The sequence below is a fragment of the Prionailurus bengalensis genome, chromosome C2, assembly GCF_016509475.1.
Source record: "Prionailurus bengalensis isolate Pbe53 chromosome C2, Fcat_Pben_1.1_paternal_pri, whole genome shotgun sequence".
Classification (NCBI taxonomy): Eukaryota; Metazoa; Chordata; class Mammalia; order Carnivora; family Felidae; genus Prionailurus; species Prionailurus bengalensis.
The window spans coordinates 98,965,720-98,983,500 of NC_057350.1; the positions used below are offsets into that span (position 1 = coordinate 98,965,720).

The window sequence follows — 17,781 nt, forward strand, 5'->3', positions numbered from 1 at the left end:
ATAGAGGGGCCTTCCGGGAGTGCAGCCGGCACAACCTGAATCTTAGTGAGGCACTCAGAAAGCATATGGACCCGGCGGGGAACTCATTTAAAATAATTAATGAAGTGCACATTTCCAACTTGTCACAGTCAGATGATCAGAACTATACTCAAACAATCTGAGATCTGTGGTCTCTAAATTTTTCAAATCTTCTGGGATGAGGGTTCAACATCATCCCTGAGAAATAATCACCCTTTAGGAGGGAGGAGGTTTTTGTTGTTGTTGTTGTTGTTGTTGTTGTTGTTGTTTTGTTTTTTATGTCCACGCTGGAGGAAGTTTAAGCTTCTTGTCTCTGCTTGGTTCCCTATGGAAAAGGAGAGCAGCTGGTCAACATTTTTTTTTTTTTTAATTCTACTTGTAAGCAAGGGACAGCTGTCATTCCTCATTGCCATGGTTTCCAGTCTAATTGTTATCAGCTTCCTTTGCCTTTACTCAGAGTTTTTCTTTTCTAAACTTATAATCATTTATTTGGTCTCCTGAGAGTCATCTAATGGCTTCTGCTCATTTCTTTTAAAACCATGAATCCTTAAACTTTAGGGCTCTAAATAGCCATTTGTGCATCTGACAGAGCTTTCAATCTATCATCCTGCCTTTTTCCCCCCAGGATGATTCATCTTTTACAAATAAATATGGGGAGCATTTATCTTGTCCTTCTGAGTCACAGACAGATGAGAATCTGAGGAACAGACAGTAAGAAAAGATCCCCAGAGCCAGGACAAAGTGTAAAGACAGTAGAGACATAGAACATGAACACGGGAAGAAACCAAGAGAGAGCGAGGGATCAGAATTGAGGCAAGGGAAATAGAAGACAGAGAGTATGCAGATGCTGGGGGACAAGAAAGTGGGAGAGGGCAGCAGTGAGGGCAGCAAACACCTGTCCTCAGCAGTGCGAGGTCCTGTTCCTGTGAGGAACCTTGTACATTCTGCAGCAGGCAGAATTCTCCTATGGGCAGGTGGATGTACTTGTGGGGAGCGGGGGGTGGGGAGGGGGGCGGATAGATGGCTGGATGGACATACCTAAAATACTCTAATAAGTTTTCAAAGAAATTTTTTTTCTCCTGGATTTCACAACATACATTTTTGTTCTGTAATTTCCACACAGTTTTTTTTAAAGATCTTTTCATCCCTCTTTTTAATTTTCCTCTTCAGCTTTTCATCCTTTGCTCTCTCTTCAGTACTTCCACTTATTTGCCTTCCCTATGAGTGAATTTTTTTTTTTTTTTTAAGTTCTATCAACTAAAGGGAGAGGCAGATGCAGACTTTGAGGACAACAGAATGCATGACTTGTGACACCATATTCTGTGGAAGCATCCAGGGTGAAGCCAGATTAACTGTGGGGGCATAGGAAAGAATGCAGAGAGGTGGTCACATCTGAGCTGGGACTTAGGGGAAGCAGGAGTCCAAAGGGTGAAGGAGGAGAAGGGCAAGTCAAGATGAAGGAAACAATGTAAGGAAATTCATCAGGGATGAAGTAGGGCAGAAGTCCACATGATCCTAGGTTGACGGCATTGGGTGACTTCAGATAGTGATACGTTGAGTTTGACACACATGAGTAGAGTTGAGTTTCGAATGTGTTGAATTTGAGGGGCACCTGGGTGGCTTAGTCAGTTAAGCATCTGACTTGGGCCCAGGTGATGATCTCGTGGTTTGTGGGTTCGAGTCCTGCATCGGGCTCTGTGCTGACAGCTCAGAGACTGAAGCCTGCTTCAGATTCTGTGTCTTCCTCTCTGCCTGTCCCCCACTCATGCTCTGTCTCTTTCTCTGTCTCTCAAAAATAAATAAACATTAAAAAAAAAAAAAGAAGGTGTTGAGTTTAAGCTACTGGTATGCTATTTAGAAATAAAGTTCTTGGGGCACCTAGGTGGCTCAGTCGGTTAAGCATCTGACTTCAGCTTAGGTCATGATCTCGCAGTCCGTGAGTTCGAGCCCCGTGTTGGGCTCTGTGCTGACAGCTCAGAGCCTGGTGCCTGTTTCAGATTGTGTCTCCCTCTCTCTCTGCCCCTCCCCTGCTCATGCTCTGTCTCTCTCTGTCTCAAAAATAAATAAAAACATTAAATTTTTTTAAAAATAAAGTTGTTGAGGATGATGGAGGATTGCAACATGCTTTGTATAATATTATAGAGTCTTCAACTAGCAGATATAGAGATAATGTTTGTTCATTTGTGTGTGTAGCCTTTTCTGTGGTAGATATTGAATGCCTTCTCTGTGCTGGCCTCTGTGCTAGAGGCTGGAGACAGAGTCAACCTGTAGAGGCCCAGCCTTCAATGATCTTGAAGACTAGTTGTCAAAATAGATAAGGAAACAAATAATTGTGTTTTATACCAAGGACTATGACAGAAATATGCACTGGCCAGTGTGAGACCACATGGAGATTCATAGATGGTTCTTTTTTTTTTTTTTTTTGAGAAACTTGATTATGTTGAGCTGGGTACTAAAAGTCAAGTTGCTATTAGATTAGTCAGGTAGGGAAAAAAAGGGGATGATATTTCTGGCAAAGGAGCAGCACATGCAAATGTAAGGTGGTGGGAGTGACATGGGTTGCTGCGGAAGCTACACATAGTCCCAAATGTCTGGGGGCTACACATAGTCCCAAATGGTTCTAGAAGGAGCATGGCAAGAATTAAGGCTAGATAGGTAAATAGGGCCAGATTCTGGAGTACCTGGTGTGCTGTGCTAAAGACGTTGGTGTTTATTTTATCAGAAACGAGGACCCATTAGAATGTTTCAGTCAAATATTTTGAATTATTCCATTTTATCTCTACTATTAATTCTTCTGTTTTTATATCTCTTCGTATTATTCTTTTAGTGATTACTCAGAAGACTGCAATACTCTTTTCTGTGTCCTTTATCCCTCTTATGATAGCAGGCTCCCACCTGAGATTATATTCCTTCCATCTGAAGAATGTCCTGCAGTATTTCTTATAATGTGAGTCTTCTGGGGAGTCATTTTATGTGTCTTAAAAAGGCATTTATTTTATTTTGACTTCAGAAGGATATTTTCACTGGGTTTAAAACTCTAAATACCAGTGATTTTTTAAATTCTGTTCAGCTCTTTAAAGATAGCATCTCATTGTATCCTTGCTCCCATAATTCCTGATTAAAATTCAGTTTTTAATATGATTGTGGCTCCTGGAGCTACTGAGTAGCTCAGTCGGTTAAGCGTCCGACTTCGGCTCAGGTCATGATCTCATGGTTCGTGAGTTCGAGCCCCATGTCGGACTCTGGGCTAACAGCTCAGAGCCTGGAGCCTGTTTCATATTCTGTGTCTCCCTCTGTCTGCCCCTCTGCTGCTTTCACTCTGTCTCTCGCATTGTCTGAAACATAAATAAACATTAAAAAAATTTTTTTTAATTATGATTGTGGCTCCTTTGAGTGTAATATCTTTTTTTTTTTTTTAACCTGGCTTCTTTAAAGATTTTTCTCTTTACCCTCAGTTTTCAGAAGTTTTATCATGATGGATATAAATATGCTTTTCTCACTATATTGCTTGGTGTTGATAGGAACTCTTGAATAAATCTTTCTTCAAGTTTGGACAATTCTCGGCCATTATCTTTTTGATTATAATTTCTTTCCAATTCTCACTCTCCTGTCCTTCTGGGATTGCATTTCTGTACATGTTAGACACTCCTTACATCATAAATGTTTCTGACATTCTTCTCTTCTTTCCATTTGATTTTCCTCTCTGAGCTTTATTTTGGGTACTTTATATTGACTTGTATTTGCTTTACTAACCCTGTCCTTCACCAGTCTGCTGTTAAACTCATGTGATCAGGCCCCAATTTCAGATTTTACATACATATATTTTTTAGTTCTTCTCAATTGAAATTATTCACATTTTCATCCATTTTGTCCAAACTTTATCTCTTTTTCTTTAACATACTTATAATGGTAATTTTTTTTTAATTTTTTTTTTTCAACGTTTATTTATTTTTGGGACAGAGAGAGACAGAGCATGAACGGGGGAGGGGCAGAGAGAGAGGGAGACACAGAATTGGAAACAGGCTCCAGGCTCTGAGCCATCAGCCCAGAGCCTGATGCGGGGCTCGAACTCCCGGACCGCGAGATCGTGACCTGGCTGAAGTCGGACGCTTAACCGACTGCGCCACCCAGGCGCCCCTATAATGGTAATTTTAAAGTCTGGGCCTGCTAACCTCAATATCTGGATGATCTTGGGGTCTGCTTCTAATGTCTATTTTTTCTTCTTTGTTATTGGTCACATTTTCCTTCTTTGCAAGTCTAGTAATTTTGCATAATTTTAAATTGTATGACAGGAATTATGTGTAAAATATCTATAGATGCTGAAATTAATGTTATTTTCTCCCAGAGGTAGTTGACCCTTTCCTTAATTGGGCAGAGAACATGCAGGGTACATCATGTTGATTCAGTTACAAGTTGAGCTTGGTCAGTGCTTGGTTACAGTCGACTTAGTCTACTTCTGATTTCAAATGTCTGTCTGTTTCGGGGCGCCTGGGTGGCGCAGTCGGTTAAGCGTCCGACTTCAGCCAGGTCACGATCTCACGGTCCGTGAGTTCGAGCCCCGCTTCGGGCTCTGGGCTGATGGCTCAGAGCCTGGAGCCTGTTTCCGATTCTGTGTCTCCCTCTCTCTCTGCCCCTCCCCTGTTCATGCTCTGTCTCTCTCTGTCCCAAAAATAAATAAACGTTGAAAAAAAAAAATTCAAATGTCTGTCTGTTTTAAGCCTCTCCTTTTATTGATATATTGTCTCCTAAGTACTGCAAGATTACAGGACACATTCCTTTCCAGTCCCATCCACAGTCTCCATCACCCTAGCACTTAAAAAATAGCTTATAGGGAATTGACCATTGTGGAGTTTCTCTAGATTCCAATATGTCAAACCTTAACCCACATTGTCATCAAAACTCGTCTCTTTGTCTATTGACAATCCTGTTTCTTAGCGATGCCCAGATGTGATAAATCCATAAAGAGAAGAAAATATTTGGCAATTTTAGCCCATCTAAGAGGGATTCTACTGCCTCTGGAACTTTAATTTGATAATCTTTGCTTCCGTCGCCCTCTGATAGCTTTGAAAATATTATTTCTGTAATTTACCTGTTTTTGTTGTTCTGTCTGGTGAAATGAAAAGGATGACCTACCACTAGCTATTAAACCTCTTCAGAAAAAAGATTTTTGCTGAAATGTTTAAAACAGGAAAGTGACATGACCGGGTACGCATTTTACAACGCTTTCTGGAAACTGTAGTAGATGCATTATAATGGAGTTAGACTGCAGGCAGCATATTAGAGCAGTAGGAGCTTATTGTTTGTAGCCAGCTATCTGCTTTTGAATCTTTAGTTTGCCTTTCACTAGTTGTTTATATCTAGATAAATTACACAATCTACCAAGTCTCCGTTTTCACGTGTATAAAATGGGGCTAATCATACCTGATTTTGAAGTGGTGTGGGCTAACTTCAGCACAATGGCTAGCATATATGCTGCATTCATTAAATGGTATCTATTATTATTTTGAAGCCATGGAGATCCTAGAAAGGAAGTAACTAATTTGAGACATGCTAAGGAGATTGAATTTAAAGGTTCAATGACGATAGGTAAGCACATGAATGACTTTCAGATTTCTAGCTTGGATAACTATGTCCGAGAGAGAGAGAGAGAGAGAGAGAGAGAGAGAGAGAGAGAGACTATTATTGAGAGAGGAAATACAGGAGGAGAAGATGGTTTAGAGTCAGTTTTCAAAATATGTTGTGATGGAGGTGGCTGGGACATGAACCAAAAAAAGCTAATATGTTTCCAAGAAACTGACTATAGTAGGAAAGAAATACAGAGAGGTAGCTGAAAAGCAAGTACAGGCAAGTTTCAGCATTCCTTTTATATTTAAGTTCATTTTCTTTCTCTGGTTGTAGATATAATCATGGGTATTATAGAAAATTGGCTAGTAGGAAGTAAAGAGAACTCTAAAGAACTTGGGAATAGCAGATCTAAAGAACCGCCACTCCCCCCTCAAGCTTGAGATAGACCAAGGAAGATGCCCATCCAAACTAGGGCTGATACCTAGACCTTGTTTGAGAAGGCTTCTTCGTGTCACTGGATAGCAAGGTGGCAGAGCTGTCGCAGGTAGGACATGGCAAAAATCTCCCAGGGTGGCCATGGGAAACCATCCACGGGGAGGTGCTGCACCTCAGAACTCACTGCAAAGCCACCAAAGGAGTGCAGGGGAGGCTGTTCACAGGGAGGAGTCACAGTGGTGGACCTCTGCTCACCTCTTGGGGTGTTACGGAAAGCCATTCACCGGGTGGTGCCAGATGGGTGGCACTCTGCTGCAAAGCTTACCTGAAGGGTGACAAGGAAAGCTGCTGATTCTGGGCTCTGGAGAAGTCAGCCATGCCTGCATCATAGGAGTCTGGAGGGGAAAAGCCACTGTGGGGCTTGGTACTGGGGGAGTCCATACTATAGGAGTCTAGTGCTGGAGAAAGTGCCCTGCAGGAGTATGGTGAACAGGAGCACCCACTTCTCCTCCAGTGTCCTGCTGGCATCCCCTCATGATAGGGAGCAACATCACACCAGCTGGCAAAAGAAATACTTATAGGGCTCCAGTCCATTATCACAAAGCAAGCAGTGAAGAGTGGACTTGGAACTGAGGGCAATCCATTGGTAACTGGCCTATTATCATTTTACCTCTGTTTCTGTGCTTTCTCCCCCACGCCTGGCCCTTTACGTTATTTTCTATCTTTTGAAATTATAGTCATCATTCCTATGAAGTTATAAGGTGTTGGTGGCTATGGTTGTCTTTTGGGAGAATTTCCATTTATAAAGGGAATCAAACTTGGGAGACTCGAAGCAATAATGGTCTAAAGGCAAAATTTTGAGCATACATTTGGCTTCAAACCAAGACTCTATCACTTGCTAGCTTTATGACTTTGAACAGGTCAATTAAACTCTCTGTGCCTTAGTTTCTTCAAATGAAAATGGCATCATATTAGTTACCATGCTCATGTTGCTGTGAACAGTTAGTGAAATAATTCAGGTGAAGCCTTTAGCATAGGGCCTGACACCTACTGAGAATTTGATACATGTTCTTTATTGATAATATTGGGTTGTCATTGTCCCATTGTTATTGCACTAGACATCTCTAAGTCCCTATTTTCTTTATGCAGAATCTGTGGCACGGACTCTCTGGGCCCTACGTGAGCAGTGGCCATGTTATTTAGTTGTTCGTGTTGTTAATATTTCTAGGTGTCCTCTCCCTTGTTCAAATGGTGTTCAAATCATATTTCCAGGGCAGCTTATTCATATGCTGATTTCTAAAATCAACCACTTTACTATAATAGTACCTATTTTTATCACTTTCATTTAAAATTGTTCTTCTTTTCAGGAGGATGCTGCTGAATTAAAAAAAAAAGTTACAATAAAAGAGCACTTAAAAAGAATCTCAATTACCGACGTATCCCCCCTCCACAATTTCATTACAATGGTCTGCCTTAAATCTTTGTGCTGCATTTTCCACACACGCCTGCCATCCCCGTAATTACAGTGTGTGGAAGGTTATTTGGCAATTGTATGATGAGGGGCATTTTGCCAGACTTACTATCAATATTCTAAACTACCACTTTGGAACTTGGGACAGTTTTCAAACACTTCATAATCTCCTGGTGACTTTTTTAGTCTTGCCTACTGGGTTTTTAATGTCCTGTTGTATTCTCTTTCTTTCCCTTTCAAGTTGAAACATCTTTCATACTCTCTCTTTAGCTTCCAAGCTCTTCCCTGTGGGTTCTCAAACAGCTTGAAACCCCTCTTTGATATGCCTTATTCAAAAACCTAGAAGTGACTTGGAAATGTCTCTGGGTCAGGTTTCACCAACAAATTCCCTAGAACCCATTTATACTGTATCTGTAAAATCTTTAAATTTTTCAATGTAGAGAGGATGCTCCATTGGCGATACCTCAGGTGAATTGTTGTTCTCGTTGTTGTTGTTTTGGCAAAGACAAAATGAACAGGACAATTAAAGAGATGATTTTATTGCAAGCTATTGCATAGGGAGAATATTTGTTAAAAGGAGTGTCTCAAAGGAAAGGAAAGGGGCCTGACCTGTTACAGAGACAGGTTAGTGAATCCATGAGTCTTACTAGACTTCTGGGGACAGGCACAGAGGGTCTTATCTCGCAGTAGGAGAGCAGAGTCCTCCTTTACTGTTATTTGTCTCCCAAACACAAAATAGTAGAGGAGTTTCTTAACTGTCTCTGCTTTCCGGGAAGGAGTACAGGGCTCAGGTAAAGTTCAATACTGTCAGTCCCTCTCTTTTGTTTAAGAGGAAGGAATAGGGGTGCCTGGGTGGCTCAGTCGGCTGAGCGTCTGACTTTGGCTCAGGTCGTGATCTCGCGGTCTGTGAGTTCGAGCCCTGCGTTGGGCTCTGTGCTGACAGCTCAGAGCCTGGAGCCTGCTTCGGATTCTGTGTCTCCCTTTCTGTCTGCTCCTCCCCCGCTCATGCTCTGTCTCTCTCTCAGAAATAAACAAACATTAAAAAAAAAATTAAAAAAAAAAAAAGAGGAAGAAATATCTCTCATCATGGACCAACCCAGAGGTTGCTCCTAGAGGCACAAAGCATGGTCTCAGAAGTAGTTCCTCAGGGATTCTCATTGGTGTTGCTCCTGCAAAACCAGCTGAACCATATGTTGCGAATTGGTGACAAAGGTCAGTTGTTCTGGATCCTGAAGAGATCCTGAGAGAAAAGCACAGTGGCAGGCAGCGTAGAGTCTAGATAGGGATTTGGGCTGTCGGGTTTTAGTTCTCAGTTTTAGTCGGGTGTGAGAAGAACTGGGAAAGTTCATTTGGAGTATTGTAGTCAGATACTGAAGGGAACTGGAAAATTTGAAAATCTGTAAGAACCGACAATTTGTGCATGTTAACAGACTCCAGTCCAATCTGCAGGTAGATTCCAAAACGTGTTTCCAAAGCAGGAGAGGAAGTCAATTAGAACTCTACCAGAGGGGGCGCCTGGGTGGGTCAGTTAAGTGTCCGGCTCTCTTGATTCTGGCTCAGGTCATGATCTCATGATTGTGAGATTAAAACCTGCATCAGGATCTGTGCTGACAGTACAGAGTCTGCTTGGGATTCTCTCTCTCCTTCTCTCTCTTGCCTCTCTCCTGCTTGTGTGCATGCATGCTATTTCATGATCTCTCTCTCTCCCTCTCTCAAAATAAATAAATAAACATGAAAAAAAAATTCTACCAGATGAGACAGAATTTGTGTATCCATTGGCAGGATAACCTGCAATTTACAAAGAGGGACAAAATAGCTCAACAGTGGTGAACTCAGCAGACAGACTCTGACAGCTCGGAAGGGTGTAGTAGAGGCAATGTGTGGTTTTCCATTGCAACACAAAATTCTCTGCATCGTTCTTAAACTATAGGGTGAAAATATACACACAGGCTTTTAGTAAAATCTAATTTACTATGTTTTTGCTTTAGAATATAATCTTAAATCTAGTACCAATAAAGAAAAAATCACTGATATTGTGAGAAATTTCTCACTGGAACAAATAATTAAAATACAAAAAGGAAGCATGAAAGCATGTATAGATATATTCACTTTAAGTAAGAAATGAGAGACCGTTATGTGTGATGCACCTCAGGAAATTTTAAATAACTAAAGAATGGGCATAAAACAGACATCTTAGAAGTGGAATTCCTTCTTATCATTTTATATCTTTATTTTATTTTTTTTTCAACATTTATTTATTTTTGGGACAGAGAGAGACAGAGCATGAACGGGGGAGGGGCAGAGAGAGAGGGAGACACAGAATCGGAAACAGGCTCCAGGCTCTGAGCCATCAGCCCAGAGCCCGACACGGGGCTCGAACTCACGGACCGCGAGATCGTGACCTGGCTGAAGTGGGACGCTTAACCGACTGTGCCACCCAGGCGCCCCTCATTTTGTATCTTTATATGATAGCACTAAATTATCTTGAAAGTCAAACACACACACACACACACACACACACACACACTCACACACACACCAAAATTTGGGTTCTACAAGATAGACATTGTTAATATGTGAAAAGCATCTGTTGAAAGGTTCAGCAGATACCCCACATATATCATCAGGGAAATACAAAGTGAAACAACAATGAGATACCACTCCTCACCTGTGAGAATGGCCCAAATCTAGAACACTGACACCGCCAGATGCTGACGAGGGCATGGAGCAACAGGAAACTTTATTCATTGCTGGTGGGAATGCAAAATGGTACAGACACTTTGGAAGACAGTTGGCAGTTTCTTACCAAAGGAAGCATACTCTTACCATTTAATCCAATAATCATGCTCGTTGGTATTTAGCCAAAGGAGGTGAAAACTTACATACACACAAAAGCCTGCACATGGGTGTTTAAAGCAACTTTATTCATAATTGCCCAAACTTGGAGGCAACTAAGATGTTTTTCACTAAGTAAATGTCTAAATAAATTGAGGTACACCCAGATAATCGAATATTATTCAGCACTAAAAAGAAATGAGCTATTAAGCCATGAAAAGACACGGAGGAATCTTAAATGAATGTTACTAAGTGAAAGAAGCCAATCTGAAAAGGTACGTATGATGATTCCAACTACATGACATTCTGGGAAAGGCAAAACTATGGTAAAAAGATGAGTGGTTTCCAGAGAAGGGGAGATAAGACGAATGGGAGCAGAGGGTTTTCTAGGGCAGTGAAAATACTCTGTATGACATTATAGTGAGGGATATAGGTCATTACTCTTTTTCCAAACCTATACAATGTACACCACAAATAGTGAACCCTTAGGTAAACTATGTACTTTGGGTGATTATGATGAGCCAATGTAGATTCATTCTCGGGGAAATATGTACCTTTCTGGTGAGTGATGTTGATAAAGGGGGAGGCTATTCATGTATGGAGGCAGGGGATATATGGGAAATCTTTGTACCTTCTTTTCAATTTTGTTTTAAACCTAAAACTGCTCTTGGAAAATTGAGACTTTATCCCTATGTAAACTAAAGTTCAAATACATTAAAATCTGAAATAAAAAAAAATTGAGTCTTAAAAAAAAAGTTCAACAGGTCCTGAACCACAGTCATTTAAGCATTATATGAAGACTGTTGAAGCATTTAGACCAATCCTCACCACCTTGCCAACAACCTTTTGCTTTGGTACCATATTGTTATTCAATGATGGCTGAAGTTGAATGACAGCGTGGCTATACTGATCTAGAGTCTATATTCGGGAATCAGAAACTTGGTCAGCAGATAATAGCATGGGCACAACCTGGGATCATGCTAGAAATGTAGCAGCACAGGCCCCAGCTCAGCTCTATTGAATCAGAATCTGCATTTTAACAAGATTTTTAGGTGATTCTCATGCACATCAAAGTTTGAGAAGTAGTTATCTAGAGGACTTAGACTAGGATGCAGGATGTGAATTAGAAGGTTTTCAGAATACTGTATATTCATCAACAAACAACAGCTGGTAATTGCAGTGCTATGTTTAGATCGCCATCAAGTCCTTTCTTGCCAGGATGCCTTTGTGAGCTTTTCCATTATTGCTTGTCTAATATGGTTGGTTGCCAATCAGGGGACAAGGGAAGGATCAGACGATAAAAGATTAACTTTGCTTTATTAGGTTCACTGAATCCTTTCATTTTATTGGAAATGTTTTAATAGCTTCATGACCACCACATCTTTCATTTTCATGACCTTTTTTTTTTTTAAATATGGAACGCTTCACGAATTTGCGTGTCATCCTTGCACAGGGGGCATGCTAATCTTCTCTGTATCGTTCCGATTTTAGTATATGTGCTGCCGAAGCGAGCACTCATTTTCATGACGTTTAAAACACCTTTTGGGTATCATTATAACAAACCTTGTTGGACAGCCACCTATAAAATGAAGGGGTGAATGTATAAATGTCGTATTTTCCCAGGTAGGAAATGGTAAATGTAAATGGTTACCCATAACATTAGATATTGATTTTTAAGAGCAGGGGCTGTGCTAAGTGGATGGATACATGGATACATGACATGGAGAACCACCTTTCTCAGGTCTGTAGAATGCAAGAATTCCAAAGTTTGAGAAGTGAGCCCCACCCTTTGCATTCCTGGAGGTATCTTCATTCATTTGTTCATTTATTATATATATAATATATATATATATATTCATTTATTATTTATTCATTTAAATTTGTTCATTTAGTTTATACACACACACACACACACACACACACACACACACTTAATATTTTCCATGTACCAGACACAATGCTGGGTACTATGAATATATGAGGTATAAAGGCAGACAAGATCTTTGCTTTTGTTGACTTTACCACCTAGGGGAAAGACAGACAATAAATAAGTAAATATAAGAAGATAAGATTGGATAACGATATTGTAAGAGGTAAGAGTCATGAAGAAAGCACAATAATGTGATAAGACATGACTAGGGGGCATCAGCAAAGGTTCCTCTGATTTTTTAGCTGAATCCTGAAAGAAAGCACTCCCACTAAATATGAGGGGTAGAATTTTCCAAGGAAATTATCCAGAAGTGTAAAACTATTGAGTTGGGAACAGGGTTGACATCTTCTGGGGGCAGAAAGAAAGTCGCTCTTGCTGGGGTAGTGTGAGAGAGATGGAGACTGGTACAAAATGAGATTGAAGAGGCTAGGGATCTGGTCATGTGGGGCCATGTAGCCTGCACAAGGAATTTGGATTCAGGTGTGAAGGGAAGCCTTTAGAGGCTAATGTACATTAACCGTTACTAGCCCTTCTAAACCAACTACTCTTCAAGATTCAAAGTAATTTGTTGAGGGCAAGAAGTGGGAGACTTGAGGTCCCATATAATACCTATTGTATTATTGAGATATTGAGAGTGCTTTAAGATCAGCTATATATTTGAATAAACACAAATTTTCTTCACATGGAATATCCCAACAGACTCTAGTCACAAAGCATCAGAATCTTGACAAACCAGTCTGTCTCAATAGGAACACTTGACCCTTCACAATTGTCCTATAGTACACAATGTCCTTTATGGCAAGTGTACCAGTCAGGTTTCAGGGAAGCAGAACCAGCAGGACCATATACTGAAATTTATGACAAAGAATTGGCCTATGGGACTGTGAGGGCTGCTTTGGTTTGAGCAAATCCAAAATGAGTAGGACTGAGTCAGAAAGGGAAGATCATGGGCAGAGTGGGCACAGGTTAAAGCTGTTGTCCACAGGCAGCCAGGAAAGGTGAGTTTGAAACTCCATGGATACAGGAAGAAACTCTTGTCCATTGGTAGAATTTTTTCCCTGTCTTTGGGGAGCCCCAGCCTTGCTTTTAAGGCCTTCCAGCTGATTAAATCTGGCTCACCCAGATTATCCTGGATAATCTCTTTTACTTAAAGTCCATTGATTAGGGACTTTAATTATATCTGCAAAATCCCTTCAGAGAAACACCTAGATTAATGTTTGATTGAATAACTGGGAGCTTTAGCCTTGCCAGTTAATACTTCACGAAAACAAGTTATCACAGCAAGGTTAAAGGCATTCTTTTATAATCTTAAATAAGTTCAATAAATGGTTAATGGTCTCTTAGATACATCACACATTCCATTGCAGACTCCCTCACATCATCATATGAAAACATTGTGCCGTAAACGTAGCAGATGTTGTTACTTTGAATACTAAGATGAATTGATTACCATTATCCATTTAGAAGGTGTTAGGTTAATGACATCATTTTTGCCAAATAAAAGAGTTTGCCAGTGAAGCCAAGAAGTTTTAATAGGCCTCATATGCAAAGACCCTTGTGAGTATTAATAGTTGCTGGAAGTTTTATTGTTCCCGGTTCCAGGAAGCCCCACTTGCAAGCAGGAATCATTTCCGGGTAAGCATTTCTGGTGTGTTTCCTAAAAGAAATCTCAGAATAAAAGGACCCAACTCTACAAAACTTTAATAGTTTGCTGAGATTTATTTTCTCATCCCAAATAAATAGCTAGTTTTATGAATAATTATATATTTGTAACTTTATATTTTTTCTTTAAGAAAGCCCCCCCAACTTGTAAGTTTTGGGCCCAGGAAACGAGGATCCACCCTTGCATATGAATTTTTTATCACCTTTTTTAATTTTAATTTTAATGTTTATTTTTTTTTAATTTTTTTTCAACGTTTTTTATTTATTTTTGGGACAGAGAGAGACAGAGCATGAATGGGGGAGGGGCAGAGAGAGAGGGAGACACAGAATCGGAAACAGGCTCCAGGCTCCGAGCCATCAGCCCAGAGCCTGACGCGGGGCTCGAACTCACGGACCGCGAGATCGTGACCTGGCTGAAGTCGGACGCTTAACCGACTGCACCACCCAGGCGCCCCATCACCTTTTTTTTAACTAAACAAAAAATGGGCAAGATTTTCTCTCAAGGCCCTATCAGTTAGTTATTGGTATAACTGTCCTGAAACCCAGTCAATTATGTAGAAATTCCTCATCTAGTTGAGAGACAAATCTCAATAAAACAGCGAGAGTTTATTTCAAAAGGAAATTTCTGGCTTTCATAGTGGATTTCAGGAGAGCTCTAAGGCATTCAGAATGTCTCATGATTCTCAAATGCTAATCCGCAGGCATACAGGGCAGAATCAATGGCTAATATACAGAAATCCATATATTTACACTGCTGGCATTAGACAAATGGAAAGTATTTTCATTTGTAGTTTTGCTTAAGAGATAGTCCAGGTTTATTCATTTTTGTGCTATTTCTAAAAACCAAAATATACACGGTCAAATATTAGAACATAAGAAAAATTATTCAGTGAGAAATCTCCCTCTCCTCTATCACACTGGTTTGTTCAGTTCCAGGTATCACTTATTTCTGGAATCCACTAATATGAATTTCTTTTTTTTTAAATTTATTTTAATTTTATTTTTTAAAATTTACATCCAAATTAGTTAGCATATAGTGCAACAATGATTTCAGGAGTAGATTCCTACTGCCCCTTACCCATTTAGCTGCCCCCCCCCACACAACCCCTCCAGTAACCCTCAGTTTGTTCTCCATATTTACGAGTGTCTTCTGTTTTGTCCCCCTCCCTGTTTGTATATTGTTTTTGTTTCCCTTCCCTTATGTTCATCTGTTTTGTCTCTTAAAGTCCTCATATGAGTGAAGTCATATGATTTTTGTTTTTCTCTGACTAATTTCACTCAGCATTACACCCTCCAGCTCCACCCACATAGTTGCAAAAGGCAAGATTTCATTCTTTTTGATTGCCAAGTAATACTCCATTGTATACATATACCACATCTTCTTTATCCATTCATCCATCAATGTACATTTGGGCTCTTTGCATACTTTGGCTATTGTTGCTAGTGCTGCTATAAACATGGGGGTGCATGTGTCCCTTCAAAACAGCACACCTGTATCCCGTGGATAAATGCCTAGTAGTGCAATTGCTGGGTCGTAGGGTAGTTCTATGTTTAGTTTTTTGAGGAACCTCCATACTGTTTTCCAGAGTGGCTGCACCAGCTTGCATTCCCACCAACAGTGCAAAAGAGATCCTCTTTCTCCGCATCCTCGCCAACATCTGTTGTTGCCTGAGTTGTTCATGTTAGCCATTCTGACAGGTGTAAGGTGGTATCTCATTGTGGTTTTGATTTGTATTTTCCTGATGATGAGTGATGTTGAGCATTTTTTCATGTGTTGGTTGGCCATCTGGATGTCTTCTTTGGAGAAGTGTCTATTCATGTCTTTTGCCCATTTTTTCACTGGATTATTTGTTTTTTGGGTGTTGAGTTTGGTAAGTTCTTTATAGATTTTGGATGCTAACCCTTTATCTGATATGTCATTTGCAAATATCTTCTCCCATTCTGTCGGTTGCCTTTTAGTTTTGCTGATTGTTTCCTTTTCTGGGCAGAAGCAATATGAGTTTCACTGTATCCTTTGAGGGTTTCTGTATGCACTGATGATTTTAGATTTTGACCTCTGCTTTCTCTGGGTTTTGATTTGCCTGGTATACTTTTCAAATCCTTCTATTTCAAATTTTTGGAGTCACTTCATTCTAGATGTGTGCTGGGTTTTGCTTTTGATCCAACTAAAAAATAATTTTTATGATCATGATATTGAGCACATTTAAATTTGTCAATATATTATATATAAAAATATATATTATATATTGTTTGGTTTTATATTTCTCACACTCTTTTTTATGTCATTCATTGGTTATATGGGTTTTAAAGTTTTCACTGGATCTGTAATTTTTTCTTTGTTTTTATTTGGGGAGGGTATTATACATTCTAGTGGTAACTTTATACTCATAGGTTGGTATAACTCTTCTAGCCCTACGGTTTTCTAGGACAGTAACCATTACATCCATGTTGACTAATGATAAAATGAGCATGTTTCTTCACTCCCCTCTTTCTCTTCTTTTTTTTTTTTTAATTTAATATTTATGTATTTTTGAGAGTGAGAGACAGAGTGTGAGCTGGGGAGGAGCAGAGAGAGAGGGAGACATAGAATCTGAAGCAGGCTCCAGGGTCTGAGCTGTCAGCATAGAGCCTGACACGGGGCTCAAACTCACAAACTGTGAGATCATGACCTGAGCTGAAGTCGGACCCTTGACGACTGAGCCACCCAGGTGCCCCTCTACCACCTAATTTTATTCACCAATGTGATCTTTTTTTGTGCTTCTTTTATTTTGTTAAATTTATTTATACTACTATTCCTTGACTTGTTGGTTTAAGTCCTTTGTCTCTTAGCTGTTGCTGATTTATCATGAATGAAGCTTCTCCCTAATCATTCCAGTTTTTGTTAAATTGTATCATTTTGACATTGTCAGGCATGTGGCATTTACCGTCTGTTTTGTTATCCTAGGCTTCATATTATTTTAATCTCACTTCTACATTTAAAAATACACAGCACTCTCCACTAAGTCTTTTTCTAAATTTTCCTCAGTCATCCATCAGTTTACTTTGTAGTAGTTTTCTCAAAAAGGTCTCTTAGAAACAATAGTCCCCGAATTTCCTGAATGTTGAAAATTTGCATTTTTAGATTTGTTGAAACTTTTGTATTTTTAGATTTGAGGCGCAGCTTGAGTGTGTATAATATCCACACTCCACACGTTCTTTCCTTGATTTTCTTGTTGGCGTTGCTCTCTCTTCTGGTATTGATCATTGCCGTGAAGATATCTAATGCAAGATACACATTTCTCTCCTTTTAAGCGACTTGATCATTTTGTCTGGCTGCCAAATGATTCTCTTTAAAGTCTAATAATTTGACGAAGATGTGCTTCGGTTTGACTTCTGATTCTGTTATTCCTGGTGCCACAGTATGTCCTTCCTGTGTATGTCAGATTGTCTCTAAGGAAAACTTTACACATAATACCTTCAAATATTTGTTCCATTTTGGTGTTCGTTCTGAAGGATTCATCTGATTGCTGTGTTGGTTGAATCTATTTCTTTTTCAGTGTCACTTTCCTCTCTCATTTCTCTTCTTTTCATTTTCACCTTATTATATTTGTTTGTCTCATTTGTAAACTCCATTTCCCATTATGTTACCACACACTTGTGAGTGAAAATCTCACTTGTGAGATTTTTCCTGAGCTCTGCCAGCTCACTTTCCTCACTTCCTGTTGTGACATTTCCGGAGCTCTTTCACTTCTGCTCTGTGATCTTCCTTTACAGAAATAAGTGCTTTTTCGAGTTTTAAAATATAGTTTGTGACAAAGCGCTTAGTAACAATATTTATCTGGCCAGCGTGGCAGCGTATTTCTGGAGGTAGTTTATGTATTGATTC

The 17,781-nt window shown here is 39.8% G+C and overlaps 1 protein-coding gene and 1 non-coding gene across 2 annotated transcripts in view; one reads left to right on the forward strand and one right to left on the reverse strand.

Annotated features, from left to right (window-relative positions):
- The window catches only part of WDR49 (WD repeat domain 49), a 142,514-nt gene that overhangs the window by 122,370 nt on the left and 2,363 nt on the right, over positions 1-17,781 (forward strand).
- On the reverse strand, positions 11,733-11,839 carry LOC122492436. Its single transcript, XR_006299623.1, has one exon. It is a non-coding gene; the product is annotated as a U6 spliceosomal RNA (small nuclear RNA).